This window comes from Colobus angolensis, unplaced genomic scaffold (genome assembly GCF_000951035.1).
Source record: "Colobus angolensis palliatus isolate OR3802 unplaced genomic scaffold, Cang.pa_1.0 Scaffold11, whole genome shotgun sequence".
In the NCBI taxonomy this organism is placed as follows: domain Eukaryota; kingdom Metazoa; phylum Chordata; class Mammalia; order Primates; family Cercopithecidae; genus Colobus; species Colobus angolensis.
This window is the reverse complement of record NW_012112030.1, coordinates 13352556-13365973: the sequence shown is the minus strand read 5'-3', so window position 1 is coordinate 13365973 and position 13418 is coordinate 13352556. Positions and strand designations below refer to the sequence as shown.

Genomic DNA, 13418 nt, shown 5'->3' with positions numbered 1-13418 from the left:
TGGTCCTTCCCTGGAACCAGTAGTATTACTGTTTTTTATCTTTGTCATTCTAATAGATGTGTAGTGATATTTCACTGGGGTTTAAATCTGCAATTACCTCATAGCTATAATGTTGTATATAATTTCATGTGCTCATTTTTTATTCTTACATTCTTTGCAATGAAATGCTTCTTCATGTTTTTGCCCATTTTCTACTTAGACTTTTTGGTTATCATTTAATTTTGAGAGCTCCTTACATAAAAATATTAGTCTTTTGTCAAATATGTGCTTTGCAACTATTTTCTCCCAGTCCGTAGCTTGTAATTGTATCCTCTCTGTAGGGTGTTTTATTTATTTATGAATTTACTTATTTTTAATTGACAAAAACTATATATTTAAGGTGCACTACAGATGTTCTGATGTATGTATACTTTGTGGAATAGTTAAATCAAGCTAATTAACATAGGATTATCTTGCAAATTTATCCTTTTTTTGCGTGGGGTTAGAAAACTTAAAATCGACTGTCAGTGATTTTCAAATATACAATATACTGTTAACTATAGTCACCATGATGTACAATAGATCAGTTTAATTTATTCTTCCTATTTACCTAAAATTTTATATCTTTTCACAGACATATGCCCGATCTCTCCAACCCCCAGCCTCTGGTAATCACCTTTACATTCTTTGCTTCTATGAGTTCAACTTTATTAGTTTCAACACATAATAGAGTCCATGCAGCATGTGTTTTTCTGTGCCTGACTTTTTTCACTTAATTAATGTCCTCTAGGTTCTTCCATATTGTTTCAAATGACAGGATTTCCTTCTTTTAAAGGATGAATAGTATTACATTGTGTATATATACCACATTTTATTTATCCATTTATCCTTTGATGAATACTTAAAATGATTTTATATCTTGGCCATTGGTAATGATGATGCAATAAACATGGGAGTACGGCTATCACTTCAAAATATTTATTTCATTTGCTTTGGATATTTCCTCAGTAGTAGGATTATTGAATCTTGAATCATATGGTAGTTCTGCTTTTAATTTTTTTAGGAAACTTCTTACTGATTTTAATAATTACTGTAGTAAGATTCTCACCAACAATGTTCAAGGGTTCCGTTTCTTTCCATTCTGCCCAACACTTGATGTCTTTCATCCTTTTGATCATAACCATTCTAACAGCGGTGAGGTGATACCTCATTTTGATTTGAATTGGCATTTCTCTTATGTTTTCTTTTAGTAGTTTTATAGATTTGGGTCTTATATTTAAGCCTTTTATCTATTTTGAGTTGATTTTTGTCTATGGTGTGAGATAAGGATCCACTTTAATTATTTTACTTTAGTTTTTCCAATACCATTTATTAAAGATATTTTCCATTCCCCTGTATGTGTTTCTGGCACCTTTGTTGACAATCAATTGACCATAAATGCATAGATTCATTTCTGTGATCTTTATTCTGTTCCATTTTCTGATGGCTGTTTCATGACAGTGTTATTCTGTGTAAATGCTATAGCTTTGTAGTGTATTTTTAAATCAGGTAGTGTAAATGCCTCCAACTTTGTTCATTTTGCTCAAGTTTACTTTGGCTATTGGGGTTCTTAGGCAGGAGAAATGTATAAAAGGCATCCAGATTGGAAAAGAAGAAGTTAACTTGTCTCTGTTTGCAGATGGCATGATTTTATATGTAGAAAATATAAAAGACTTTACCAAAAAATTGTTTAGAACAAAGAAATTAATCTAGTAAAGTTGCAGAATACAAAATCAACATGCATAAATGAGCAGTGTTCTATACAATAACAATTAGCTATTCAAAAAAAATTAAGAAAATAATTCCATTAACAATATGTAAAATAAGAAAAAATAAAATGCTCAATAATACATTTAAGTAAAAAATACGTATGCTGAAAACTATAAAACATTGATAAAAAAATTACACACAAGTAAATTGAAAGATATCATGTCCATGGATTGGAAGAATTAATATTATGAAAATGTCAATACAACCCCAAAAATCTATAGATTCAATGAAATTCCTATCAAAATTCCACTGACATTTTTACAGAAAGAGAAAAAGCAATCCTAAAATTTGTATGGAACCACAGAAGTTTTAATTTTGATAAAGTTTAACTTAATTATTTATTTTCCTTTTCATAAGTCATGATTTTGTCAAGTCTAAAAATTATTTGTCTAGCACTAGATCCTGAAATATATTTCCTATGTTTATTTCTAAAAGCGTTATCATTTTATAATTTATGGTTTAGCCTCTGATCTATTTTTAGTTAAATTTTGCATAAAATATAAAGTTTAGGTCAAGGAACATTTTTACTTTTCCCAAAGACTGTCCACTAACTCCAGCATCATTCATTGAAAAGCTATATTTCTTAATTGAATTGTTTTGAACTTTTGTCAAAAGTCAGTTGGACATATCTGTGTGAGTCTATTTCTGGTTTCATTATTCTGTCCTAATAGTTATGTGCATATACTTCTGCCAATACCACACAGTCTTGAGTACTATAGATGTATGTTTAAAAATAGTGTAGACTAATTTATCCCAATATATTCTTCCTTTTCAAAATTATTTTAGCTGTTCTAGTCCTTTTGACCTTCCATATAAATTTTAGAATAATCTTGTCTATCCTGACTAAAAAAATTCTTGTTGCAATTTTGGCAAAATTTGAATTAAACTTTTATATCAATTTGAGGAGAACTGATATATTTAATAATATTGAATATCTTCTTCACGTAAATGATATGTCACTCAAAGTATTTAGATCTTTGATTTCTTCATTATAATTATGTAGTTTTAACAATGTGTGTCTTATACATTTTATTATCTTTACATCCGTTTCCTTTTTTGAGTGATTTTAATGGCACTGCATTTTTAATGTTTTTGTGTTTATTGGTAGGATATAACAGTATTATTAAATTTATCTTTCTTATCTCCTCTGACCTTGGCTGAACTTACTTATTAGTTCTAGAAGTTTTACTGATAGATTGTTTTAAATTTTCTACATACAATTATGTCACCTGAAAATAGGATCAGTTTTATTTATGTCTTTCTAATCTGTAAACCCTTTAATTTGTTTTCTTGTCTTGCAACACAGGCTAAAACTTTCAACATTATGTTAAAATAACAATGGTGAAAACAGAAATCATTTCTTTGTTGCCAATCGTAGAGGAAGAGCATTCAGGCTTTTACCATTAAGCATAATGTTAGCTGAAGTATTTTTGTAGATACTTTTTATAAAGTAGAGGAAGTTCTCCTCTATTCCTAGTTTTCTGTAATTTATTTTATTTTCTCCTTAATTGATATATTTAAAAAAATATTTTTTTGGCTTTCTTTTGTATGATCCTGTGATCTTTCTTTTTCAGACTGATGATATGGTGAATTTCATTGATTTATTTTTGACTATTGAACTAGTATTGCATCCTGGAATAAAGTCAAGTTGGTCATTGTATTAGTTCATTTTCACATTGCTGATAAAGACATATCCAAGACTGGACAATTTACAAAAGAAAGAGTTTTAATGAACTTACCATTCAACCTGGCTGGGGAGGCCTCACCATCATGGAGGAAGGCAAAAGGCACTTCTTACATGGTGGCAGCAAGAAAGAGAACTTGTGCAGGGAAACTCCCATTTTAAAACCATTAGATCTCATGAGATTTATTCACTGCCAAGAGAACGGCATGGGAAAGATCCACCCTATGATTCAATTACCTCCCACTGGGATCTTCCCCTGATGCATGAGAATTGTGGGAATCACAATTCAAGGTAAGATTTGAGTGGGGACACAGCCAGAACATATCATTCCACCTTGGACCCTTTCAAATCTCATGTCCTCATATTTCAAAACCAATCATGCCTTCCCAACAGTCCCACAAAGTCTTAACTCATTTCAGCATTAATTCAAAAGTCCATAGCCCAAAGCCTCATCTGAGACAAGGCAAGTGCCTTCTGCTTAAGAGCCTGTAAAATCACAAGCAAGTTAGTTACTTCCTAGATACAGTGGAGGTACAGGCATTGGGTAAATACAGCAATTCCAAATGGGAGGAATTGGCCAAAACAAAGGGACTACAGGTGCCATGCAAGTCCTAAATCCAGTGGAGCAGTCAAATCTTAAAGCTCCTAAATAATCTCCTTTGACTCCATGTATCACATCCAGGTCATGCTGATGCAAGAGGTGGGTCCCCACATTCTTGGGAAGCTCCTCCCCTGTGGCTTTGCAGGGAATAGCCCCCTCCTGGCAGCTTTCCGGACTGGTGTTAAGTGTCTACAGCTTTTCCAGATGCACAGTGTAAGCTGTCTGTTGGTGGATCTACCATTCTGGGGTCTGGAGGATGGTGACCCTCTTTTCACAGCTCACAGGTGGTATCCCAATAGGGACTCTGTCTGGGGCCTCCAACCCCACATTTCCCTTCCTCACTGCCCTAGCAGAGGTTCTTTAACAGGGCTCCACACTGAAGCAAACTTCTGCCTAGATATCCAGGCATATTTATACATCCTCTGAAATCTAAGCAGAGGTTCCCAACCTCAGTTCTTAACTTCTGTGCACCCACAGGCTCAATACCAAGTGGAGCTGCCAAGACTTGGGGCTTGCACCCTCTGAAGCCAAGGTCTGAGCTGTGCTTTGGCCCCTTTTAATCATAGCTGGAGTGGCTGGGATGCAGGGCACCAAGTCCCTAGACTGCACACAGGATGGGCACCCTGGGCCCTGCCCACAAAACCATATTTTCCTCCTTGGCCTTCAGGGCTGTGATGGGAGGCTGCCGTGAAGACCTCTGACATGCCCTGGAGATGAGGTCTCCATTGTTTTGGGGATTCACATTTGGCTCCTTGTTACTTATGCAAATGTATGCAGTCTGCTTGAATTTCTCCTCAGAAAATAGAATTTTCTTTTATTTCATGTTTTCAGGCTGCAAATTTTCTGAACTTTTATGGCCTGCTTCCCTTATAAAACTGAATGCTTTTAACAGCACCAAAGTCACCTCTTGAATGCTTTGCTGCTTAGAAAATTCTTCTGCTAGATATCCTAAATCATCTCTCTCAAGTTCAAAGTTTCACAAATTTTTAGGGCAGGGCAAAATTGCCACCAATCTCTTTGCTAAAACATAACAAGAGTCACCTTTACTCCAGTTCCCAATGCTTTGCTGCTTAGAAATTTTTCTGCCTAATACTGGAAATCATCTCTCTCAAGTTCAAAGTTCCACAGATCTCTAGTACAGGGGCAAATTGCTGCCAATCTGTTTGCTAAAACATAACATGAGTTTACCTTTGATCCAGTTCCCAAAAAGTTTCTCATCTCTATTTGAGACCATCTCAGCCTGGATTTCATTGTCCGTATTATTATCAGCATTTTGGTCAAAGCTATTCAGGAAATCTCTAGGAGTTCCAAACTTTCCCACACTTTTCTGTCTTCTTCTAAGCCCTCCAAACTGTTCCAACCTCTGCCTGTTACCCAGTTCCATAGTCGCTTCCACATTTTGGGGTATCTTTTCAGCACTACTTGTATTGATTTACTGTATTAGTCTGTTTTCACACTACTGATAAAGACATACCTGAGACTAGGCAGTTTTAAAATGAAAGAGGTTTAATGGACTTACAGCTCCATGTGGTTGGGGAGATCTCACCATCATGGAGGAAGGCAAAAGCCACTTCTTACATGGCAGTGGTAAGAGGGAGAACTTGTGTAGGGAAACTCCCATTTTTTTTGTTTTTTTGAGGCAGAGTCTCACTCTGTCGCCCAGGCTGGAGTGCAGTGGCACCATCTCGGCTCACTGCAAGCTCTGCCTCCCGGGTTCACGCCATTCTCCTGCCTCAGCCTCCCTAGTAGCTGGGACTACAAGCACCTGCCACCATGCCCAGCTAATTTTTTGTATTTTTAGTACAGACGGGGTTTCACCATATTAGTCAAGATGGTCTCGTTCTCCTGACCTCATGATCCACCCACCTCGGCCTCCCAAAGTGCTGGGATTACAGGCATGAGCCACCACGACTGGCGGAAACTCCCTTTTTTTTTTTTTTTTTTTGAGGCAGAGTCTTGCTCTGTTGCCCAGGCTGGAGTGCAGTGGTGCCATCTCAGCTCACTGCAAGCTCCGCCTCCTGGGTTCATGCCATTCTCCCGCCTCAGCCTCCTGAGCAGCTGGAACTACAGGTGCCCACCACCACGCCCAGCAAATTTTTCTGTATTTTTAGTAGAGACAGGGTTTCACTATGTTACACAGGATGGTCTCGATCTCCTGACCTCGTGATCCACCCGCCTTGGCCTCCCAAAGTGCTGGGATTACAGGCGTGAGCCACCATGCCTGGCGGAAACTCCCATTTTTAAAACTGTCACATCTTATGAGACTTATTCACTATCATGAGAACAGCACAGGAAAGACCTGTCCCCATGATTCAATTACCTCCCACTGGGTTCCTCCCACAACACATGGAAACTGAGGGAGTTACAATTCAAGATGAGATTTGCGTGGGGACACAGCCAAAAAATATCAGTCATGTTACATAATTGTTTTCATATATTGTTGTCAACTTGCCATCAATTGGTGGTTTTTTGTTTGCTTGTTTTTTGAGATAGAGTCTCACTCTGTTGTCCAGGCTGAAGTGCAGTGGCACGATCTCAGCTCACTGCAAAAACTGAGTGTTTTTTAAAATTCAGTTTGACATCTTCCTGGTTCTTGGCATGATAAGTGATTTTTTTATTAAAACTCAGACATTTTTGTATTGTGCTATGAAACTCTGGATTTTACTTAAAACTTCTGTTTTAACAGCATTTCTCTTCTCTGGTAGGGGATAGAGGGCACCACCTTATTACTGCTATTTGGAGGTAGAGGTTGAGGATTCCTCACTTGACCTCTATTGACATTTGAGTGATCGGAATGGGGGGCTCCTTCCTTTTTACTGCAGGGCTACTGTTGGTAATTTGTTTCTCAGGTGATCCCTACTGACAATGTAGTGGGTGCAGGTTCTCTACAGCTGAGTGATGGTGGAAGTCTTGACTTTGCATTAGACCTCCTAAGACACCATTTAAGCTGACAGGAAAAAGTGAACCTCCTTATAGCCTGGTGGGGTAGAAGACCACATTCTTCCTATTTGGTCTTCTCTGATAATACCACAGTGAGGTTTTGGAGGCAACTTGTTAGATCCTTTTGTGGGGGGATATCTAGGTCTAGTAGTCCTTAAATAGGATGGTTGCGAATGGGGCAACACGTTACTTTCTGTTTTGTTTGGCTGGAATAGAGAGGTTATTGTCAAGAAGTTTTTTTGCTTGCCATGCTTCTCCTGTCCTTATATTTTGGCTAGAGAACAAGCTTTCTTTTCTAATTTCTTTTTCAGTCAGTGGTCATTTTGGGTTTCCATCTTCAGCTCTCAGGCTGGGATACATGAAACAGAAAACAAAAATACTCAGACAACTCAATATCACCTTGTTTCTCTTGTCCAGAGGTCCCTAACTTTACTAAATTTTTTCTTCATCTTCAGAGTCTTTTCGTACTTGTTTTATGCATAATGTCCAGTGTTTAAAATTATTCTTAATAGGAGGACCATGGGAAGAGAGATATATTACATTTAAAAAACCTTAACTTAAAAATTTGATAAATTTTAAAATTCATTTTTTCTGATTCTCACAATGTTGATCTTTGCTTTCATCTGTCCTCTGTGAACCCTGAAAATCTGAGACAGTTCTCAGTTAATTTAGAAAGTTTATTCTGCTAAGGTTGAGGATGTACACCAGTGACACAGTTCAGGAGGTCCTGATGACATGTACCCAAGGTGGTCAGAGCACAGCTTCATTTTACATATTTTAGGGAGACATGAGACAGCAATCAACATGTGTAAAATGAACACTGGTTCAGTCTAAAAAGGTGGGACAATTCCACACAAAAGCGGGACAACTAAAAGTGGAGAGGGGGCTTCGAGCTCATGGGTAAATGACAGACAAATTGTTGCATTCTTTTGAGTTTCTGATTAGCCTTTCCAAAGGAGGCAATCTCATATGTATTTATCTCAGTGAGCAGAGGGATGACTTTGAACAGAACGGGAGGCAGGTTTTCTCTAAGCAGTTTCCAGCTTGAATTTTCCCTTTAGCTTAGTGATTTTAGGGACCCAAGATATTTTCCTTTCACACCTCCCAAAGGCTTTCTTTCTTCTACCTAATGGGATCATAAGGTAGAAATTTTCATCCTGGGGCAAATTTATCACATTATCTAACCATCATAAAGTTTTATGACTTCTATCAGAAACTCTTCAATTACTGGGTAGCATGACCACCGTGAATACTGAAAGACTAAGGTGGAGAGATAAACTTACTAATTCTCCAGTTAGAACCATACTTTCTTGCCAAACTAGCTCTCATAAAAGTGTGTCAAGCGGGAAAAGTTATGCATGGAGATAATGGTGACACATGTCTGCATCAAGCAGCTACAGGAAAAAAAAATCTCTTGTCCTAGCTCACTTGGATTTATGACTCTGCTAAATTTAATTTTTTTGCCCATTTTACTTGGATATTCTGGCAAAGGTTTGCTGTTTTCTGAAAGCAAACAGTTAAAATTTCAGTTACTAGGGATCTCTATATAAAGATTTCTTAAATAACTCCATTTAGAATTTATAAAATTTTTCTTAAGAGTTGAAAACACAAATTTGAGATCAAGTAATGTAAAGATTTCATTAACTATATGTAGACTAGTCACTCTCAAAATGATTGATTTGAATTTGCAAAAAGAAACTACTTAACCTGCATCTTGGCAAATAGTTTTGGTTTATTTACCTTGTTTCACTTTATTTATTTTTCTTTCTCATTGTTCCTTGTTTCCTGTTTGAATACTGCTCATCTCTTTTCTTATTTTAACTTTTATTTTATGTCATTCCAAATATTCTTTATTATCTACTTTTTATTACAAAACAGGAAAGAGTTTTAATGTAAAATATAAATAATCAAACATGCCAGTAGAGTTCCCTTTCAATACAGTGACCTCAAACTCTAGAGGTAAATATTCAATATTGTTAATTTTATCTAATTTTTAGTCACCTTTCCATGTAAACATGAATCCATACACATATAGACATATTGTGTGCAGAGTTGTATGTATTTTCCAAATGCAATCATACTTTTTTGGCATTTAAAATGGGCTTTAAATACACATCAGAGTGCCACACAAAGGATCTGGGGTGAGAATTTAATACATAGGAGTGTGGGGCTGGGGTGCCCTGAGAGAAAAAGGGGACCCATCTGTCAGGGCAGCTGGGAAGCCCCACCCCCATCCTGGAACTAGGGAGCAGAGTAGAAGCCCTCTCTGGAGGGTTCCAGGGCTAAATGGGAGCCAACCCTCCCTTTGAGGTAGATTCTCGGGGAGAAAACCGAGAAGCAGCTCCCACGGTGGCAGTGGCTTCCTCAGTGGTACTAATATATGGGATAGCCTGGGGCCTGGGTGCCGTCCTTAGGGGACAGTTGGCTGGGGTCCTCCAGGAATGAGGGAGGATTTTGGAACTGCTGGGCTGTGTAGCCAGTGAGGAGGATGCCAACGCCCTCAATGAGGGCCAACAGGATGTCCCCCATCATCGCTGAGGCCACCATGGCCAGTGGGCCACTGCAGGCAGCCAGCACAGCCCCATCAGTACTCCACTGGTGATAGATTTCCAGGGATCCTCCTTGCCCGGAAGCTGTACCAGGCCACAGTCGATGGTGGAGAACAGGCCCCCCAACACTGCAAAGCTACCTCCAATCTGGGAGACTTGGATCCTCACAGTGTTGGCACTACCTCTCAACTGGTGCCGAATTCCAACAGGGGCATTGCGGAAACCCCTGATGGCCTGGAAGACTCCACCACCGATGACACCCACAGTGAAGACTCCACCACAATCATCCACAGTTCGCCATGGGCAAGGCTCCCAAGCGTACTCCTCCATGGCACTGGATGCCCACAATTGTATTTTTTATGTTACAACTATTTTTTTTACACAGTGATAAAATATGCTTAGTTCATATTAAGTTAAAAAATAATTTACTTTCTATATAAAGTATTTGGGCTACTAAACTTATTTAACAGATCATCTACTGATGAAATTTTTAGATACTTCTCCTGTTTAACATTTTATTATTACAAATAGCATAGATATATATACAGATATTTGTATGCATACTTTTTGCCTGCTGTACTTGCTACATGAATCCAAACTTTTATCCAGTCTAGAAAAAGATACCACTAATTCTGTGGTTACATAATATGTAACATAAAATTTTCTAAGTTTTCTGTGAATATTAAATGAGTATTAATGAGATCATGCATGACAGTAATGATTTTATTCATTTATGGAGAAATTATATATTTAAAGACAAGCATGTGCTAGGCATTCTTCTAGCTATTGTTGATATAGCAGCGAGCAAAACTGACTTTAAAGCCCTTTCCTCATGGAGCTTACATTTTAATGAGGATAACCAGATCATAATATAAATAAATAGTATAGCATGTGGGAGGTTGATGTATACAGAAGAGAAAAATTAGGCAGGGTGCAGTGGCTCACGCCTGTAATCCCAGCACTTTGAGGGCCGAGGCGAGTGGATCACCTGAGGTTGGGAGTTTGAGACCAGCCTGACGAACATGGAGAAACACCGTCTCTACTGAAAGTACAAAAATTAGCCGGGCATGGTGGTGCATGCCTGTAATCCCAGCTACTCGGGAGGCTGAGGCAGGAGAATTGCTTGAACCTGAGAGATGGAGGTTGAGGTGAGCCAAGATGGCGCCATTGACCTCCAATCTGGGCAACAAGAGCAAAACTCCATCTCACACAAAAAAAAAATTTAAAAAAAAGAAAAGAAAAATTAAATCTGAGTATATAAAATAAAAAATGTCCATGCAGGAGGATGTAATTTAAAATAGGGTGGTTATGATAGCCCTTATAAAGAATATACATCTGAACAAACAGGTGAATAAGATGAAGAAGCAAGTTATGTGACTTTGCCTAGCATGATACCAGACAAAAGAAAATGTTATTTCGACAGTCCTAAACTGGGAATATCACTTATTTGTTCAAGAAACATTGAAGTCATCAGTGTGACTAGAGTAAAGAAAGCAAAAGTTGAAAATGAGTAAGAAATAAAGTAAGAAACTTAACAAGCTGGTTAGGGATGACATTAGTGGTAAAAATACTTTGAAGTATTCCAGCAGGATTCCTTGCTAAATTAGATGTGAGTATAAAACAAATAAAGTAGTCAGGGATGGTTTCAACATTTTTGGTCTTAACGCCTAGGAAGATTAAGTTGACATCAATTGAGATTGAGAAGAGTTTGCTGGAGGAAGAGATTTGGGTGGAAAAGGTAGGAATTCGCTTTTGGACATATTAAATTTGAATTGCCCATTATTTACATTAAAATATTATTATTATTTATGTAAAAAGGATAGTTGTTGGGTCATCACTGGAGCCATCTATACATGGTATTTTGCCTCTTAATACTGGATAAATAAGTGAGCATAGACAGAAGTTTCAATAATTGCACCAGAGAAACTCCAAATAAATGGATTGCAAAGGTGAGTATCCAGAAAAGGAGGTTGTGAAGGGGTAAAATCATAAAAGGTGATATCTGAAGACAAGTGAAGAAATTATTTCAAAAAGAAAGAAATGGTATACTCACCAACAACTGCAATCTAGCTTCTTTCCCCATCATTCAACTGAAAATATTCTCACCAAGATCCCTAAAGAGTTCCTGTTGCTACATCCAATATACACATTTCAGCACTTTCTTAATTCAATTTTTAGCAGCATATAACAATGTTAACCACTTCCCCCTTTTTAACATGCCCTTCCCTTTGTTTTTGAGAACCTGTCTCATGGTGCAAGAGTAGAATTGTCTGCAAATGTCTTCAGGTGGTTACTGTGAGTTTCCTAGAAAATGGGCCAGCAGAATTGGGCAGAGGATAGAGAATTGGCTGCTTTCTTTTTTGGCAATGGGAGGGAACGCCTTCACACTCAGCTTTGTATTGCAGCAGTCAGTTCCTTTCTTAAGAGAAGGAGACGTCAGCTTCCCATTGGTCCCAAAGTCTCTAGATGAGAGAGAGCTGGTATTCCTAGACAAATTCTGTAAAAAGCTAGCATCCCAAGTCAAAAAGCGTGGCATAACCCACTTACACATTCCTGCTTTATTATTTTGCTTTAAAAAATAGCAAGATATTTTTTTTTATTTTCCAATGGAGCCAAACTCATATTTTAAGACAACAGGAGGATCAGAGAAAACTTGCCTTTTCTCTCTATCAACCTAAGTTACTTTCCTTCATCCCTGATCCATACTATGCAATATTATGAATTTATCCTGAATCCTGGTATACGACAAATGGATTTTCTCTGACCTTTCTGGCTACTTTGTATATTTTTGTAAAATTTTCTTTAATTTTGATATTTTAAGGACCCTGTTTTAGTTTATTTTGACTCCACCCAAGTTTTCAAGTGTGTCTGTCTACAGATTATACAATCTCTATATACCTCCAGCTCAGTTGTGTCTGAGCTCTAGCTAAAAATCCTACTTCAGTTGAATGTCTCATGAACCATGAAATCATATATCAAAACTTAACGCATCATCTCTACTCGAAGTGTGTTTTTACTTCTATGTTCCTATTGTCAGTGAATAGCATTTCCCTCAGCCCCTAGTTCAAGTCAGAGGTGGAGTGTTTTTCCACAATCTTCTCTCTCTTTATTCAGCTCAATTAACAAATTGCCAAATATTTTCTCTTAAATGGATTTAAAAGTATTTATTTTCTTTATAAAAACTATTAGTTGCCTAGTACAAACTACAGTAATTTTTAAATAGACTATTTTAGAACTTTTTACAATTACAACAAAATTGAGTAGATGGTACAGAGAGTTCCATATATCCCCACATATGCACAGCCTCCCCCACTATTGACACCCCACATCCCAGTGTGTACATTTTTGTTACAATGAATGAACCTATATTGACGCATCATCATCACTCAAAGTCAATAGTTTACACTAGTGTCTATTCTTTTTTGTTTTTTGAGACAGTCTCACTTTGTTGCCCAGGCTAGAGTGCAGTGGCATGATCTGGGCTCACGGCAACCTCTGCCTTCCAGGTTCAAGCGATTCTCCTGCCTCAGCCTCCTGAGCAGATGGGACTATGGGCACATGCAACCACACCTGGCTGATTTTTGTAGTTTTTAGTAGAGACATGGTTTCGCTACATTGGCCAGGCTGGTCTTGAACTCCTGACCTCAAATGATCCATCCATCTCGCCGTCCCAAAGTGCTGGGATTACAGGAGTGAGCCAACACACCTGGCCTAGTGTCTATTCTTGATGTACATTCTACAAGTCTTTTGAAATGTATAATGACATGTATCTGCCATTATAGTATCACACAGACGAGTTTAATTCCCTAAAATAATCTGTGCTCTACCTATTCATTCATTTCTCCCTCCTCACTCC

At 37.7% G+C, this 13418-nt stretch overlaps 1 pseudogene across 1 annotated transcript; it reads right to left on the bottom strand.

Moving 5' to 3' along the window:
• Positions 1–9099: 9099 nt before the first annotated feature.
• LOC105520766 lies at positions 9100–10608 on the bottom strand (annotated as a pseudogene). Its single transcript, XR_001003183.1, has one exon. The product of XR_001003183.1 is annotated as a mitochondrial import inner membrane translocase subunit Tim17-B pseudogene (transcript).
• Positions 10609–13418: the final 2810 nt, after the last annotated feature.